The sequence below is a fragment of the Microcaecilia unicolor genome, chromosome 1 (genome assembly GCF_901765095.1).
Source record: "Microcaecilia unicolor chromosome 1, aMicUni1.1, whole genome shotgun sequence".
NCBI classification, from domain to species: domain Eukaryota; kingdom Metazoa; phylum Chordata; class Amphibia; order Gymnophiona; family Siphonopidae; genus Microcaecilia; species Microcaecilia unicolor.
Window position 1 is genome coordinate 509,347,231 of NC_044031.1, and position 17,899 is coordinate 509,365,129.

A 17,899-nucleotide genomic window follows, 5' to 3' on the forward strand; every position below is an offset into this window, starting at 1 on the left:
TTTGTCAGATCGGAAATAAGCAAATGTGCTAGCTGACAGTGTATATAAGTGAAAAACATTCAAGCATTGCTATGACAGTCTGACAGGGTGGGAGGATGGGGGTGGGTAGGAAGTATGCATGGGGACATCAAAGTATATCATTGGTATTCTAACAGGGTGGGTGTGGACAGGTGAGGGGAGGGTGATCAACAGAGACATACAGCTTTATGGTTTATAATGGGCTAGGAACCCCAGGTCCTTGTTAAGTCCTTTCTGTTGGGTGTTAAAATATTCAATCATTCTGACTTCAAAGGTCTTACGTTCTTGTATGGTTTTAAAGTTACCTTTGAGGATTCTCACTGTGAAGTCACTGGTGCAGTGTCCTGGTCTTGTAAAATGTTGCCCAACAGGCGTGGGAACCCTGCTGGCACCAGCATTGTTTATATGATGTCTATGTAAATTGAATCTTGTCTTAAGCATCTGGCCTGTTTCTCCAATATAGCATCCTTCATTACATTTTTTACACTGAATGATATATACCACATTGGAAGATGAGCAAGTGAAAGATCCCTTTATGTTGAATGTCTTTCCTTTGTGGATGACTTTGGGGTCCTGTGAAATATTTTGGCATAGTTTGCAACTGGATAAATTACAGGGAAGTGTGCCCTTCTGTTCCTTTTCAGTCTGTGAAGGAAGTTTACTTCTGATTAGCTTGTGTTTTAAATTGGGTGGCTGTCGGAAGGCCAGTACTGGTGGGGATGGGAATATCTCTTTCAGTAATTCATCCTCCTGGAGTATAGGTTGTAGATCTCTTATGATTTTCCTCAGTTTTTCCAGCTCTGGATTGTATGTCACTACAAGCGGGATTCTGTCTGTGGATTTTTTCTTTTTGTACTGTAGCAGATTCTCCCTGGGTGTTTTGAGGGAGGAGGCAATATTCTTGGAGATTATTTTGGGGTTGTAGCCCTTCTGTTTGAAGGATTCAGTCAGGGTTTTAAGGTGTCTGTCTCTGTCCCCTGGGTCAGAGCAGATACGGTGGTATCTTGTGGCTTGGCTGTAAATGATGGATCTTTTTGTATGTGAAGGATGGAAGCTGGAGTTGTGGAGATAGCTACATCTGTCTGTGGGTTTCTTGTATACAGATGTTTGTATACAGCCATCACTGATTGAGACCGTGGTGTCCAAAAAATTGACTTTTTCTGGGGAGTAGTCAATTTTGAATCTGATTGTAGGATGGTATGTATTGAATGCAGAATAAAATTGTTTGTGTTTCTTCACCCTCCGTCCAAATCATAAAGATGTCATCGATGTACCGGTAGTATTTTAGAGGTTTGGTCTGGTGTGTATTCAGAAATGTCTCTTCCAGCTCAGCCATAAAAAGGTTGGCATATTGGGGTGCTGTCCTGGTGCCCATCGCAGTGCCCATTATTTGCAGATAGATATCATTGTTAAAGTGGAAGTAGTTGTGAGTTAAAATGAATTTGATTAATTTTGTAATAGTTTCTGGAGAGTATTGATGGTCCAGTGTGGATTTTTTTAGGAGTCTTCCGCATGCAGCTATGCCATCCGCATGTGGAATGTTGCTGTATAGTGATTCTACATCCATCGTGACCAGAAGGGTGTTAGGTGGTAGTTGCTTGATATTTTTCAATTTATTCAGAAAGTCTGTGGTGTCTTGTATGAAGCTGTTAGTTTTGTGTACGAGAGGTTTCAGAATTCCCTCTATGAATCCAGATATTTCTTCCGTGAGTGTGCCAATACCTGATATGATTGGTCTGCCAGGGTTTCCCAGTTTGTGGATCTTGGGTAGCATGTAAAATGTGCCTACGGAAGGTTGATTTGGTATGAGTTTCTTCAGGTGAGGTTGCGCTTGTGTAGGAAATGTTTTGATAAGGTCTTTCAGCTGTTTTGTGTAATCCTGTGTGGGGTCCTCAGTTAGTTTCCTGTAGTATTTATTGTCTGAGAGCTGTTTGTGGCCCTCTTCAATGTATTTTTGTATGTCCATAATTACCACTGCGCCTCCTTTGTCTGCGGGTTTGATGATAATGCGTTCGTTAGTTTGTAGGGTTCTTATGGCCGCTCTTTCTGGTGGGGTAAGATTGTACAGAATTCTTTTTTGTTTGTTGGAGAGTTGTGATTTAACCCTATGTCTGAAACTTTCTATGTAGTTATCCAGTTTGTAGTTTTGTCCCTCCTGTGGGGTGAAATAAGTGTTCTTCTGTTTAAGACTGTATTTCGGATCATTTGATGTCTCTCTATTGTGGAAATGTGCTTTAAGACGCATTTTTCTGAAGAATTCTTCTAGGTCTGAATATAGCTGGATTTGATCTAGGTTATTCGATGGGCAGAATGAGAGCCCTTTGGAAAGCACAGAGATATCATGTTGTGATAATTGATGGTTCGAGAGGTTTATTATCCCCATTTGGTTTGCATCTGTAAAGGTGTGGTCAGTATTCCCTGGTTTGTTTGGGCTCTGATTTTCACAAGCCTCAGATGTGTATCCAAGTGTCTCCAAAGTGTCTGGAGCTGTTGGTTCTGCAGAGCTGTAGCTATTCAAGGATAAGCAGTTTCTATCTCTTTGATTTTGAAGAAGAGAATATAGCTTTATTTCCTTTTTGCGGATAGCAATGTATTGTTTTTCTCCCTGGATGTTATGTAGGTCCTCTTTAAGTTGGTTCACAAGGTGTGGATGTAATTCCTCCATGTTCCTCATGGTTACATCCCTTTGGGTTTGTATTATTCTTTTTTTCTTGTAATTTTCTTACTTGAAATTGAATCTGCAGTACTTTTTCTTTTTTATATCCCATTGTGGTTATTATACTTGTGGTGTTTCTTTGTACTTTTGAGACATAATTCTCAAAATCCTGAGTAGCACATGCAGTGACACAGATTCTGAGACAGGCCCTGTTGTTCATGATGATATATATTACTGACATGAAAATATATTTATGGGCATACTTATTTTTTTTTTTTCACCCAGTGGCAGTAAATCTACAGACTGTTAACAACGCTGCCAAGCAAGCTCAGGGGAAAAGCTGAGTGGCTCAGAAACTGATCCCATTATTTCCTGGTTGCAAGTCTAATAAGTGTGGCAAATTGAACCAATCTTTATTGGAAACTTGCTCGTTTCAAAAGTGCGGGCCTGATAAGACTGTGGTGGTAAGGTGAGTAGTGGAAAAACTTGTGCAGAATGCATGCATGCTTTTGCCAAGCTCAAGGCGCTGCTGACTTTCTCTTTCTCCTGAGTATTCCAATTTCAGATTCCTCTAAACAAACATTAGAAAAAGAAATGAAGGAAGGTTCTGAATGGATTAACCCTTGCATAATATGTGTACTTAATGGAAATACTGTGCTTGAGAAGGTCTAACTTAAGTACACTAGTAACGATTTGAGTAAGTTTGAGGTATGGTGTAACAGGCTGCTTTGTCTTGAAGGGTAGTCTTGGATGTGTCAGTTACCAATGTAGTAGCACAACATGGATCCTATAAGCAGAAGCAGGAAACCCTCCTCAAGGCTATAGTTTTGACATATACATGAATTGTGGTATATCAATCTGTGAATAATGAATAAAAGGCAGATCACAGCTCACATATGCCTAAATCTTCCTGTTCAGCCAAATTTTCTTTATTTGTATTTTAGCTCACACATTTTCAGTAGTAGCTCAAAGTGAGTTACATTCCTCTGCGGATTTAGGGCCCTGTTTACAAAGGCGCACTAGTGTTTTTAACACATGCTAACCATGTAGGTGCTCATAATATTCCTATGGGCATCTACACGGTTAGCGTGCCCTTAGTCTAATTTTATACCTGAGGCAATGGAGGGTTAAGTAATTTGCCCAAGATCACAAGGGGCCCCAGTGGGAACTGAACGTGGCTTCCCTGGACATCAGCTTGGTGCTATAACCACTAGGTAATATCACCTGGCTGGGTATTAAGCACTTTTGAATTTTTAATGTTCCCCTTTTAATTTTAGCTTTTCAGAAAATTTAATATTGGCAGACACCCACATAGCAGTTGGTGGTGTTCTGTGGTATGGAGGAATAGCCTAGTAATCAGAGCAATGAGCTGAGAAGCAGGGAAGACTTGGTTCAGATCCCGCTGACACTCAAACCTCCATTGCCTTAAGTATATTTTAAGCCCTCTAGTGAAAAGGTGCGAGTTAAATAAAAATCAATAAATTAATGGTCTATGACTGCTCACCTGCTCTACATTTGTTTTTCATAGAAAGAGAGAAAATGACAGCAGATCAGTTGACAAAGGCCACTGACTATTTTAGTAGCTGCTCTCTGGACCGACTCCTGTGTTTATATCCTGTTGAAGGTGCAGTCTCCAGAATTTTACACAGTACTTTAAGGGGCCTTTTTATTAAAGCGTTTATTAAGTTTTGGGCTTAATGTGCTATAATGCGGGGTTGTAATGTGCAGCATGCCCAAAACTAATAATGCTGTATCAAGAAGGGACCTTCCCAGTACACTGTATTTTCACAGTTTGGCCATGTGTTAATGTTCCAGTTAACACAAGGGGTCAACATGCTAATGCAGAAGCACTTAACGCCTTCTGTTTAGGAGGTGGTAAGTGGTCCTGCATTAACTCTTCATTAGACAGTTAGCATATAGTAATTAAAGCATGTTAACTACCAAATACCTTCCATGACTGCTCTCCACCCATGCACTGTCCATGATACAAAAAGCACTAAGGGGTTCTTTTGTTTCGTTCAGTCGGAGTTTTTGATGCGTGCTGAGGCCCCCTTTTACCGCGGTGGGTAATAGGTAGGTTTCCTTTTTCTTAAAGAAATGGCTGTGTGTCAAGTGAAGCACTTGGCACGCAGCCATTTCGGGGGGGGGGGGGGGGGTGCACTTACTGCCACCCATTGAGGTAGCGGTAAGGGCTCCTGCTCTAACCCGGTGGTATCTGAGCAGTGCATGGCACTGCCCGATTACCACCGGGTACACACCAGTGCTAAAAAATTTAAATATTTTTGCAGTGCCGGAAATGGTGCTCACTGGGGGGAAGGAACTATCGCTGGGCTGCTGCGGTAGCCCGGCGGTACTTCCTTTTGTTGCGCCGCTACTTTGTAAAAGGGACCCTTAATGGCCGGTGTACTGTGCACAAACTGCTTCTGAAGGCTTGAACATGGAGTTCCTAAACCTATTGCTTTTACAGGCTTTGAGGATGTTTCCCCCTCAAAACCTGGACAAGATGTTACCCTTTAAGACATCTGGGCTGTGGTTACAAGAACTAAGTCCAAGATTAGGTCTCAGATTCAGCAGCTGTGTACCTTCACATTAGAGACAGCTCAAAAGCTTGAGGAAGTAGATTTTAAGTTTGCCTCCATAGATAAGAGGCTCCAGGGAATGGAGCCTCAGATTTCAACTCTTCAGGCTACAGGAGTGACTGTGATAAGATGGTCTCTCATTGCGGTATGGGATTGAGAGACTGGAAAATTTACTTTGCTCAAAAAACCCCTGGATGTTTGCATTTTCTCTAAACAAGATTGTTGTTTTTTTTTTTTTTTTCAGATTTCTTATTGAGCAAGTATTTTAAGGAAATTCTAAAATTTCCACAGTCAGATGAAATTAAGATTGCTCAATGTTGTTATATTTCCTAGTGCTTTCGGGTGGAGAATCCAACAGAAGATGGTTTTGACTCCTTGGCTGGAGCTATCCTTGATTTAACTCATTTTCTTGTAAGTTTTAATATTATTGACACAAGGGCCACCCTCTTTGCTACTTTCTCCAGTGAAAAGCAGAAAATGATGGAATTGAAAGCTTTCTTTAAAAATAGACTTGTACAAGAAGATTCAGATTTTCCCAGATATGGCCTGGACCACTCAGTTGAGAAGGAAGCAGTTACTTGTACTGAAATCTTGAACACTTGAATTGGGAACCACTTTTTTTTTTTATATTCCCTTGTAAGTGTTTAAATTGATTAGTATTGACACTCTTCTGTAAGTGTAGGCTAATTTACTTGTTTCTAGCCATTTTGGCTAGTTGATTTTTTTTCTTGTATTACTAACATCTTGGGCAGAGCACTTGTTTCAAAAGGCAGAAAATTACCTTAGCTTGAAAGAAGCCCCTCTAAGAAGTGGAGTTAGAGCACACTGGCCTGTAGAAATAGAGAACGAAATCCTGAGGTGTGAATCTGTCTGAAGCAGAAAGATTCAGGCTAGCGTGGGGGAATTTTTCAGTTATGTCCTACAGCAATTTATTTTTTATCTGTAGTTCTTTGCCTAGTAACATAGTAACATAGTAGATGACGGCAGAAAAAGACCTGCACGGTCCATCCAGTCTGCCCAACAAGATAACTCATATGTGCTACTTTTTGTGTATACCTACTTTGATTTGTACCTGTTTTCTTCGGGGCACTATCCCCGCCTCCCAACCACTGGCTCTGGCACAGACTGTATAAGTCTGCCCCGCCTCCCAACCTCAGAATTTTACAGTATAAGGACCCAGGTGATCTCTTCTGTAGTCCTTTTGTTTTGTTTCTTTTTAGTGCTGCAGTGGAATTTATTGGCCACACCCTCTTTTGTGATTCATGCATTAGAATTTACGCACACCACTTTACAGAATACGCTTTAGAAAGTTGTGTGCATATATTCTAATTAGTGCTAATTGCTTGTTAGCAGCCAATTATCGATGCAGATTAGGTAGTTAAACAATTATGTTGCACGTAGAAATCGGCTATGCAGTCATATTTGCCTGCGCAAATTTAGTTGCTATTTATACAATTTGGGGGAATAATGCACCCAAATTGCATGCCTATGTAAAAATAAACTCGTATAACATGCATGTGTTATATGCGTAAAATACCGCTTCTACCAGCATTGGGTAATCCCCACAGTCCTCCTCCCGTCTTGCACCTTGCCCGTTCCCTTTCCCCTCCTCTCATCCCTCCCCCCCCACCCCTTCAGTTCTCCTTTCTGAATCTGATCCAGGATAAATTCAGACAGGCAGCCTTGAGTGTCATCAGGGACCTTTCCTCGAACGTGTCCTACCTTCTCTGATACAACTTCCTGTGTCCATGCCAGAGGAAACTCCCCTGATGCCGCTCAAGGCTGACTGTCTGAATCACTGCTGGATCAGATTTTGAAACAAAGAAAGGAGAACTGTTGTGGGGGGGGGGGGTAATGAGGAGAGGAGAGCAGGGACAAGAGAGAGATGCAGGAAGCACAGAGGACTGTGGGGGGGGGGGGGGAGAAGAAGAAGTGAAACAGAGAGGATGCAGAATGTGCGGAAGACTAGGGAGGGAGGAAGGAGAGAAAGGGAGAGATACTAGATTCGGCCAGCCATTAAAAAAAAATATTGGTATTGCATTCTCATGCATTATAATGTGTGTGGGGTCCTCTATGTTTGTGAAAATGCATATCGTGTGCATTCTATGCATGAAAACATGGTAGTTGCTTCTTTCATCAATGGCTTATTTTGATATTTTTTAAATTTTAATAATGCAAACTGTTTTCCTTGGGATATTAGTTTCTTGTTAAAGATCTGTTTATTCTTGTAGGCTGTTTTCAGTGTTTTTGTGCATTCTGTACTGATGTTGGTACGAGGACAGGCTGCTCTTTACTATTGTGCAATAGATGGTGGCTTTGCTGGCCTGTGTACTCGCAGCCTGGACGAGCCTCTGGTATTTCCTAGTGCTGAACTGTTCCACAAGAGGGTTGCAATCCAGTGAGCTACTAGTCATTGAACAAAACAAAAATTCTACTAAGCAAGTTCATTTACTGCATGTTTAAAAAGTTATGTACTCTATTGTTGAAATTCAGTGGAGTAGTTAACAAATACATAAATAATATTTCTGGTCTGCCGCTGTATTCTGGTTCAGGGCACCTTACAGATGTACTAAGCAGTTATCATTAAAAGATGGCCTGAAAACTCCCCAGTCATTCATACTCCTAATCTGTGTTGGTCTGTGAATGGAGTTTATTTGAATCATCTTTATACACTTTTTCAGGAGTGGAAAGGTATCCCGATAAGGTGCTCTGCAATTTCTTAAGGGCCTGTTCGTGTATTCGCACGCGCACACACACACCCCATTTAGCCCAGCATCTTGTTGCCAACAGTGGCTAATACAGCTCACTAGTACCTGGCAGTATGCTAAAACGTAACGAGATTCCATGCTAGCAACCCCCAGGGACAAGCAGTGACTTTCCTCAGGTCTAATTTAATAATTGTTTATGGACTTTTCCTCCAGGAATTTCTCTAAACCTCTTTAAACCCAGCTTTTGCTAACTGCTTTTACCACATTGGCGCTAGAAAAAAAATGTTCCTAGTGCCAGAAATGGCGTACGTCAGAAGCCAGAAGTACCGCCAGCCTCCTGAGTGAGCCTAGCGGTATGGCCGATTTTGCCGTGGTAGCCCTACCGTGGCATTGTTTTGCTATTTTGACCACTGTTGTGACCAGAACATTTTAACATGTCCACTGTCGCACCTGGATCTTTTTCCTGATGATTCTTATTGGCATCAATTTGCACTTGTCCACATTAAAATTCATCTGCCATTCGGATGCCCAGTCTTCTAGTCTCCTGCAATTTTTCACAATCTGCGTGCATTTTAATAACTTTGAATTATTTTATGTCATCTGACTTCACTTGCTGTTCTCATTTCGAGATCATTTATAGATATGTTATAAAGCATTGGTCACAGTACAGATCCCTGGGGTATTCCATTTTTCAGCTTCCTCCACTGAGAGAATTTACCATTTAACCCTACTCTGTTCTCTATCTTTTTAAACAGTTCCCAGTCCACAGTTACTCCTCCTATCTCATGTTTTTGAAAATTTTTCCCTGGAGTTTCAAGGAGACATGAGGGACTATGTCTAAAGCTTTCTGACGATCTAGATACATTATATCAACTGGTTTACCTTTGCTACATAAGGTGTGAATAAATGTAGATATATTGGTAAGGCAAGACTTCCCTTGGCTAAAGCCATGTTGACTCTTGTCTCATTGAACCCTATATGTTCAATGATTTCATTGCTTATAATAATTTCTACAAGTTTGTCCAGCACTGATGTCAGGCTCACCAGTCTGTAGTCTCTCAACTTGGTTTGGGTTTGAGCGCCTGGAAAATTGACTGATAGCCAGGAATTTGAGTGTTGAATTTTCTTATACAAAATTACTTTCTGCTGAGTATTTATTTTCAAAATATTTTAAAAGTGGTATTTGGGCTCTTTTTCAAAACAGAAAAATGTCCAAAAAAATGTCATAAATCTGTACTTGGGCGTTTTTCTCACAAAAATACAAATTGGTATTTTCAAAACAGATTTTTAGACGTCTTTCTATGAAGTCTGTCAGAAGTGCGTTCATATCACAAGGATCTGGACGCTCCTAACACTTGGGACATTTTTCAGCCATAATGGAACAAAGCAAAACCGTCCAGGACTAAAACGAAGACGTTTTGAGCTAGACCTGTTTTTATAATGAATAAGGCATAAAAGGATGCCCTAAATGAACAGATGACCACAGGAGGGAATCAGGAATGACCCCCTCCCACCCCAAAAAATGTGATTAAAAACATTACTTGCCAGCCTCAGATATTAACATGCGCACACTAACCTTTTTGGCGCTTATAGGGATATTGTAGGCATGTACACGGTTAACACGCATTAAAAATGCTAACACGCCTATAATGCGGCTAGTAAACAGGGCCCTTGGTGTTGAAAACTTATTAAAACAAAACCAAGTTTCTGTTCCATGGTCAGAAAATTCAAGTGTTCTTTGTTGTAGCTTGAGCTACACAGCTAAGAAGGAAATTATTTCTTGGTTTGAAATCAAAAGTTCTGCAAATGGGAGGTACCTTTTTTCTTGAGTTTCCCATGTAAATGTCTGACTTCTTGGCAAGGGAAGCAATACATATTTTTTTATCCTTAGAGGTTTTTTTTTTTTTGTCAGATAAGAAAATCTAAATTTTATTGCCTTATGGAGCATAGGGTAGTTTTAGGTCCTCAAGGAATATAAGCTTCACTTTTGAGTTAGATTTTATCTAAATCTTTGATTTCTTATGTTTACTTTTTTTTTTCACTTGATTGCCTCCAGTCTCCCTGTGACATGGGCTATTTTCACCTATTTTCCTGAACTATCTTTTTCTGTTAATACTTTCATGGTGTAGTTTTCATGATTTTGTATTTGTAATAATGCAATTGAAGAAAATATTAATAAAAATAAATAAAGTAGCTCAGAGGTTCCACAACCAATCAGGTTTTCACGATTTCTAAAATTTAATATGAGAAAATTGCATGGAAAGGAGGCAGTGCATGTAAATATTTATATTCCTGAAAACATGACTGGCCGAGGAGCCTTGAGGACAGGTTTGGGAACCACTGAAGTAGTCCTTTTATTTATTTATTTATTTATTTTTAAGTTCTTGGACTCCATTCCTTCCTCCCCTCCCCCAGTAGAAGAGTGACTCTACCCTTAGCATGCTAACTGACTTGTGGAAGCACTGTATATCCTCCCACAGCTTAGCGTCTTAACTGTGGACACTGTTGACTACCCTATATCCACCTTCACCATTGAGAAATCTTAGACCTGCTATATTAGAGAGCGTTGCTTCTCCTAGCTGAGCACCAGGCAAACTTAGGGGCCTGTTTACAAAGGCGCACTAGCGCTTTTAGCGTGCGCTAACCGTGTAGACTCCCATAGTAATATTATGGGCATCTACACGGTTAGCGCGTGCTAATTTTTAGCATGTGCTAAAAACGCTAGCGTGCCTTTTGTAAACAGGGTCCTTACTTCACAAATGGGCTAAATAAAGTACAAAGCTAGAATGTTGTGCTTGGGAGAGGGCACCCAGTCTCCAGGGAAGGTTAGATGAGAAAGCAGAATAAGCAAATCACCCAGTGGGCACCTAGGGGATCTCTCCTATCCAGAGGATTGCTTCTCCCATGTCCTTACTCACATTTCTCTTTCCTTTAACTTTCCCTCTATCATTGTTCCTTTTCCTTCCCTGTTTCCCAGTTACACTACCATATTCTTATTCTCCCTCTTATTCATTCCTTTTAATTTGCCTTTGTCTTTCCTTGTGACCTGGATTGGCCACTGTTAGAAACAGGATGGTCTGTCCCAGTATGGCAATGCTTATGTTCTTATTTTATAATAGGAGAAGTACCAAAAAGTAATGCAGTCTTTATGCTCATATTGTTTATTTAGACCTTTCTGGTTCACTAAATAAGGGATAGTTTATATTTCTTGGATACTGGAATATTAAGCCCTAGTTTCACTATCTGAAAGAGCATTCTGCCATCAAGTCCAAGTCAAACTTTAAATGCATAGATATGTTAGCAAACGTTTGGTTTTAATTCAGTGAGAGCTTAAACATTTTTGTGAGTTACAAGTTAGATAATTTCCTTCACTGCTTCTCATTCTTCAGATATGTGTCTTTCTAATTCTGGGTCCCTCCTCCCTAGTGCTCTGTGCCCCTTTCATTCAGTTCCACTATCTCTGTATCCATCTTGATTTAATTGGCTTTATCAAGTTTTTTTTTTCACAATTTTTTATTATTGTCACTGTCCATGTTTAATCTCTGTTTTTCTCCATCTGTATTTTTCTTACTAGCTGCGTCCTCTCCCTTCTTTTCTTCCTTCAGAGTTTGAGGAGAGAGGCTTAGCTGTCCTCTTTTGGTGCTGGGGAAAGGGAATCCTGAGTCCTCACTGCTGTCTCTTGGGCACATCGGCTTCCTGCTGCGGGTCCCAGAGAACTGGAAAGTCAGAGCGGGGCTGTCCCTGGCCCTGCTTCCTCCTTCCTTACAGGCTCTTAAGATCTAGATTGGGCACAGATTTTTTTTGTTTTGTTTACTCAGTTGGAAAATTTTAAATCAAGACAACATGTCTTTGGTATACTTAGACAATGTTGCTGTTTCTTTTTCCTGTTTGGAGCTGATGTAACTCAAGTTCAGAGCAAGACCACAAAATACATAGAAGGAAGATACATGAGCACAATGGTGATAGTTCACCATGCAAGCTCAGCAAATCCAGCAAGCAGACAAAAATAAAAACACCTCACCATTAAACAGTATCCACAGAATTGCAGATAATTGCAGCTAGATTTGCTGTCACTTACTAGGAGCTATGCTTGGCAAATTATTGGTTAGTAAACATCTGAAGCAGTTTATTAAACTGGGATTAAGTATTTGCAGTGCTTCCGGTCTATAGTGGTGAAGTAGAAGAAATTGGCCTTACAAAGTACATAAATTCATAGCAGGGGAACGTAGTTTAAACGCTACAGTTCTGCCTGCCATTCCAAGTTTTGTTTAGACTGCCATGGGGGAGGGGGGAGAGGTATTGTTAGGTTAGAAGCGTCCAACGGCGGGCACCCTTGGTATTGAAGGCAGAGGAGTAGATAAGACTGGGGATTAGTGATTCCCAAACCTGTCCTGGGAGAACCCCAGCCAGTCAGGTTTTCAGGATATCCACCATGAATATTCATGAGATCAATTTGCATTCACTGCTTCCTTAGTATGCAGGTCTATCTCATGTATATTCATTGTGGATAGCCTGAAAACCTGACTGGCTGGGGTTTCCTCAGGGCAGGTTTGAGAACCCCTGCTGTGGGGAACATAACACCTTGTGCTATACAAGTCACTTCAAATTCCGGAATCTTAAAAGCAAATCCCAGAGATGGCAAAGGGAGTTTTCTTTCAGTGGGAGATTTTGACAATGCCCCATTCTGCCTAGCTTGGCCCCCACTCTACCTCCTTGGTAACATTTCTCTGCCAGCTCTGTGACCCTGAACAGTTTCAAATCTCACAGCTGATACTAGCTGCCTGGTAATCTTGAAGAGGGAAATACTGACTGTGAGATTTGAAGCTATTCAGAATCTAGTGCAGGAAGAGAAAAAGCTAACCTGTGTTCCAGGGGAGTTTCCTGATTTTGGGAGGGAGATGGCTTTCCAAATCAAGAGTGTGCTGCTCAGGTGCTTTCCAGGGATCTCTCCCCTCAGTAATAATCAGATTTAAGCAAACATTGTAGGCAGTGTTCCTCCTTCGTGTGTGACTTGAGTTCAGATGCACCCCACCAGTTTACCCCCCCAAACCCTATAATTGAGTTCAATCACTAAAATGTGCTGGCCAGTGTATGTAGGTGCATGAAATGGTCTCCCTGCTCGATGCCTTGAAGTCTGCTCTTTGATGAAGCACTACTGGATAGAGTAGGGTTCCTGGCTACAGTACCTTCCAAATTCCTCATTGCATCTGACTATCAAAGGTAAATAAAACCTCAGTATTCCAGCAGGCTGGCCACCAGGGCTCCAGGCCTTTCACACAATGAGCGTAATTTTATAATTCGGTGCCTACTTGGAGCTTATTCTATAAATAAATGTAGATGTTTGCTTTTCTTTATAGAATAGCAGTGTAACTTGCCAAGAAAATGTCTAGAATTAATGTGTAATTGCTTACACCAGCCATAGAGCTGATGTAAATGATCGCACCTAGACCGCTAAAGAACATGCGTACATTATAGTATTTTGTAATCTATTTACGTAAAGGTGCACTCTGTCCATGTGAACACCTGCCTGCAAACTACGTGTCATTTGTGTAGGCACTGTTTTACAGCATTGCGCAGAGCTGGTATTCAGGTTATTTATATAGTAACATAGTAAATGATGGCAGATAAAGACCTGTATGGTCCATACATTCTTGGTGCCTAAACCTTGGCACTCTTCTTATAGAATTATCCCCAATATTCCTGTTCTGGGTGTGTTACTCCTGGGGGAATTTTGCACTACTGAACAATGCAGAATCTGCGCAGAATTCTGCCTTTCTTATGCAGAATTCTGTGCAGTACGTTCAGCTGCCTCCCTACCTCCCTGCACATTCACCGCTCCAGTGTGATGATAGGAGGAGCTGCAGGTTTGGCTGCTTCCTCATCTGTTGCCTTGGTTCCTCACCTGTGAGGCTCAAAGGAACAGTTGGTCCCAGGACATCAGAGGAGCAGGAAACAGCCTGATATGCAGCTGCTTCTCATACTACTCTGGAGTGGTAAGTGTGCAGGGAAGGAACAGAGCAGTGAGAGGCCTGGAAAAAAAAGACACAGATGGAACGGGGGAGGGTGAGGAAAGGTGGTGGTTGTGGGTGTGCAGGGAGGGGGGCTTGAAAAAAGATTGATGGAGTGGAGGGGGCTAGAAAAGGTGGATGAGGGGTGGGTGTGTGTGTGTGTGTGTATCATGGGAATGGGGTGGAGGTCTGCAGGAAGGTGCATGGGAATCTTCTGTGGTGGTGGGGGTAATTTCATGCTTGGGGGGGGGGGGGAGATGCTAGCCTTTATAATAGGGGAATCCTGCACAAGAAAATGACAAATACTGGATTCCTTTTACAAAGCGGTGCTACCAATTAGCATGCGTCGCATTGGAAAAAGCCCATGGGAATTGAATGGACTTCTTCGCATTCAGCACACCACAAGTCAGTAGCAAGAAAAAACAGTCTCATCCTTTCCTCCCAATACAGTGCGGACAATACCCTCCCTATCTCAGACAGCCTGAAAATCCTCGGTGTTACACTAGACCACAACTTAACATTAGAGAGCCAAGTGAAGTCTAAAGCAGGAGAAGGTATTCTCTGCAACCTATCTGTGAGATGGAAAATGCTCTCTGAAGCTGCTGCTGCTGCTATAAGTTGTTAGTTTTCTCTCCCTGAAAGAGATCCAAGCCACACCCACGAAGTTCAAACTGTCAGTGGGGAGGGGGAGGGGAGGAAATGGCAGTGCTTGATGAAAAAGAGAGCTCATATACAGTCACAAAACAACTTTTTAGGGTGGATAGAGTTCACAATGAGCTCCATGAGGAGTTTCTGGCTGACACCGATGAGCGTTCATGGGAGTCAGTTGAGGACCCATGGAGGGGGCCTGTGGCATCCCGTCAGATCCCTCCCCTTCACAGGAAAGGAAAAAGTCTCCACCTGAGATCCTTTCCTTCCCATCTTTTATCAAGGAAATGGAAACTTCCATTCCAATTCCTTTGAAAGTGGAGGACGAGACCAGTGCTAAAATGTTCAAGGTCCTGCTTCACGAGATGATCTGGGATGTTCAAGTGAAGAACTGGGATTTCCCTCTGTTGGTCCCTGTCCTCCCTAAGAAAATGTACACAATGTACTGGATTCAGTCTTCCCCTGGGTTTTATAGGTCCCAGTTGCCTCATCATTCCCTAATGGTGGAATCTGTGCTCAAAAGGGCCAGGAGTTCTAGGGACTATGCTTCAGCGCCCACTGGCAGAGAAGCTAGAATCCTGGATTCTTTCGGGCAAAAGATGTATCAGGCCTCTATTTTCTTCTCCCGTATTCAGTCACACCAGCTCTATACAAGCCTGTATTTGCGGTCCTTTGTGCGCAGTATGTCTGATTTGGCAGACTTACTACCACTGGAGCAGGCCGAATCTGTTCGCCTGCTGGTCAAACAACAGAAGGCATCGTAAGTTCTTGGCCAGGGGCGCCTATGACACTTTTGATGTGGCATCCAGGATCTCTGCTCAAAGTACAGCAATGCGCTGGCTTTCATGGCTGTGTGTCTCTGACTTGGATCCTGAGGTCCAGCAGAGATTGGTGGACGCTACTTACTGGGTGATAATCTTTATGGAGAGAAGATGGAGGTGGTTACTGACCTCTTCAAGAAGCACACTGATACCATTAATACGTTTTCCTGCTGGATGCCTTCTGCAATTGTCTCCTCATCCAGTTTTTCAGCAAGTTGAAGAGGAGTACTTACTACTCACAGAGGTGTAGGTACACCACTTCTTACATAGTAACATAGTAGATGACGGCAGAAAAAGACCTGCATGGTCCATCCAGTCTGCCCAAGACAAACTCATATGTGTATACCTTACCTTGAATTTGTACCTGTCCTTTTCAGGGCACAGACCATATAAGTCTGCCCAGCAGTATTTCCCGCCTCCCAACCACCAGTCCCGCCTCCCATCACCGGCTCTGGTACAGACCTTACAAGTCTGCCCTCCCCTATCCTCTCCTCCCAATCACCATCCCCTCTTCCCCCCACCTTCTCGCTAATCTCAGCAGGCTCAACCCTAGCATGCTTGTTCTCATCAACAGTATGCACCTAAGACTTAGATAGCATCCCAGTCAAAGCAGGGGGAGAGTTTTTGACTGGCTCCAGCAGAGCATAGATGCAGTTAAATTCACCATTCTGGATGACTTGCTGGTCGGTGGGAGGCTGAAGTTTTTTCAAGAAAGGTGGCCCCTTGTAACCTCCGACCGGTAGGTTCTTCAAATAGTCCATCTTGGTTATGCCGTGCATTGGCAACAGAGGCCACCAGATTGCCCACAGAGAGCACGTCACTTCAGCTCTCAGCACAAGCAGGTACTTCCAGAGGAACTCTCTGCCCTTCTAAAAGGCCCATACAGTCAAGCCCGTTCCACCAGGGGAAGAAGCATGACCGGCTCCAGCACCCCTTCCTCCTCCCTGACTTAAAAATATTGTTCTGGTGTCTTGTGGCAATTGCCACTCAGGCACGGACAGGACAAGTGACATTTCACAATGAACTGTGAATTATTGCCACAGTTTTAATGCAACAGTAATTTGCATGCCTATTGCTTATAGTATGTGGTGGTATTTGTCGACCACTAATTTTGTGGTAGAGCCATGCTGAGCCAGTTCTACCATGAGGCTTTCTGCATTGGTCCCAGAAATAGGTAGAAAGAAAGAGGGCAGAAAATGCACAAAATTAGAGATTAAAAAGCATTAGCAAAAATACAGTTACTAGAATGGGTATATAGGAAAGGGGTGACCTAAGTGTCTCTGGAGCAAACAATTTGTAATACAATAGTTCAACTCCATCCTTTTATGTGAAAAAATACAAGTTACAGAAGTTCAGATGTAACTTTTTCAGACTGTTTATGGACCTATTGACATGAAAACTCAGCCATTCTCAGCATTTAGGATTTGCTACATTAGTCACCTTTTCCCAGAGACAGTTACTTTATTATTATTATTATTATTTTTAATTTTTTTTTTTTTTTTTTTTGCAGAATTCCAGGAACAGTTTTATTATTACCAATACACTTTTAATCAGATAAATTTGAACTTATTTTCTTAATTGGCCAAAAATAACTGTGAATCTGTTGCTTTGAGAGTGATTAGTCACTATATAAATTTAAAAAAAAATCTTCTAAAGCATTAGTTGAATGAGAAGAAGAAAAAGTATTAAAGGGTATGCTAATACTGACATTTTAATCTGTCTTGCTAGGCTCACTTTTCTGTTGTTTGTTTGCATAATATTATTCTCGTGATCTAATTGTTGGAAGTGGCAGAATGGATTTTGTTCGCATGATATCTGCTCGCTCTCTATTAACTTTCCTCAATGATTCGCCACATTCATGGCTGGTGAACTGTGAACCTTGGCAGTTTAATATTGCCAAGCTGCTGGATGTAGCCTATTGGTGTGTGTTGGGCATGTGCTTGGAAATGAGAGGTAACCACAGAGACCTGTGATGGATTTTTTTTTTCACAGCTAAGTTCAGAGAATTTCTTTATTTGTACAGGAAGTAAACAGGAATATGGGTGGAACAGCACAATTATGCATTTGCTTTTTTGGGAGTGTAAATACAGTTGTTATGGTAAATTAATTTTCTTTCTATTAATATTTTGAGTTAACTTACATATTGAAATATCTCACTTGTGTCTCATGCATGGGAATTTTGGAGTTTTTCTTTTTTACAAAGATTTAAATTTGCAGATGCAGACTCAAATGAAAACTTGTACAATTGTAGAATTGTTGCACATTTAAGGAGGCGATCCAAAGAGCGATTACATTTTTGATTGTGCAAAGCTCTCTCATAGGCTCTGTAAGAGTTGGATAACTGAAATCTGAGTTGAGAATATAATTTCATGGTTGGATGTTTTTATTATACTTATTAGTTTCACTGCCCAGTATTACATGTGTAAATTAAGTCGTAAGTCAGACTGCCTTTTTGTGTACT

General features: G+C 41.6%; 1 protein-coding gene across 5 annotated transcripts in view; it reads left to right on the forward strand.

Annotated features, from left to right (window-relative positions):
• Nucleotides 1-17,899, forward strand: part of LOC115478008 (serine/threonine-protein kinase Sgk3) — a 114,237-nt gene that overhangs the window by 23,560 nt on the left and 72,778 nt on the right. For 3 of the 5 annotated variants that reach the window (XM_030215196.1, XM_030215205.1, XM_030215214.1), the window contains one exon: nucleotides 2,960-3,143. The gene's annotated coding sequence lies outside the window, so the exon portion shown is untranslated. Of the gene's footprint in view, nucleotides 1-2,959; nucleotides 3,144-5,584; nucleotides 5,665-17,899 lie in introns of those variants that run through there. The other 2 variants (XM_030215222.1, XM_030215230.1) reach the window with 2 other exon arrangements.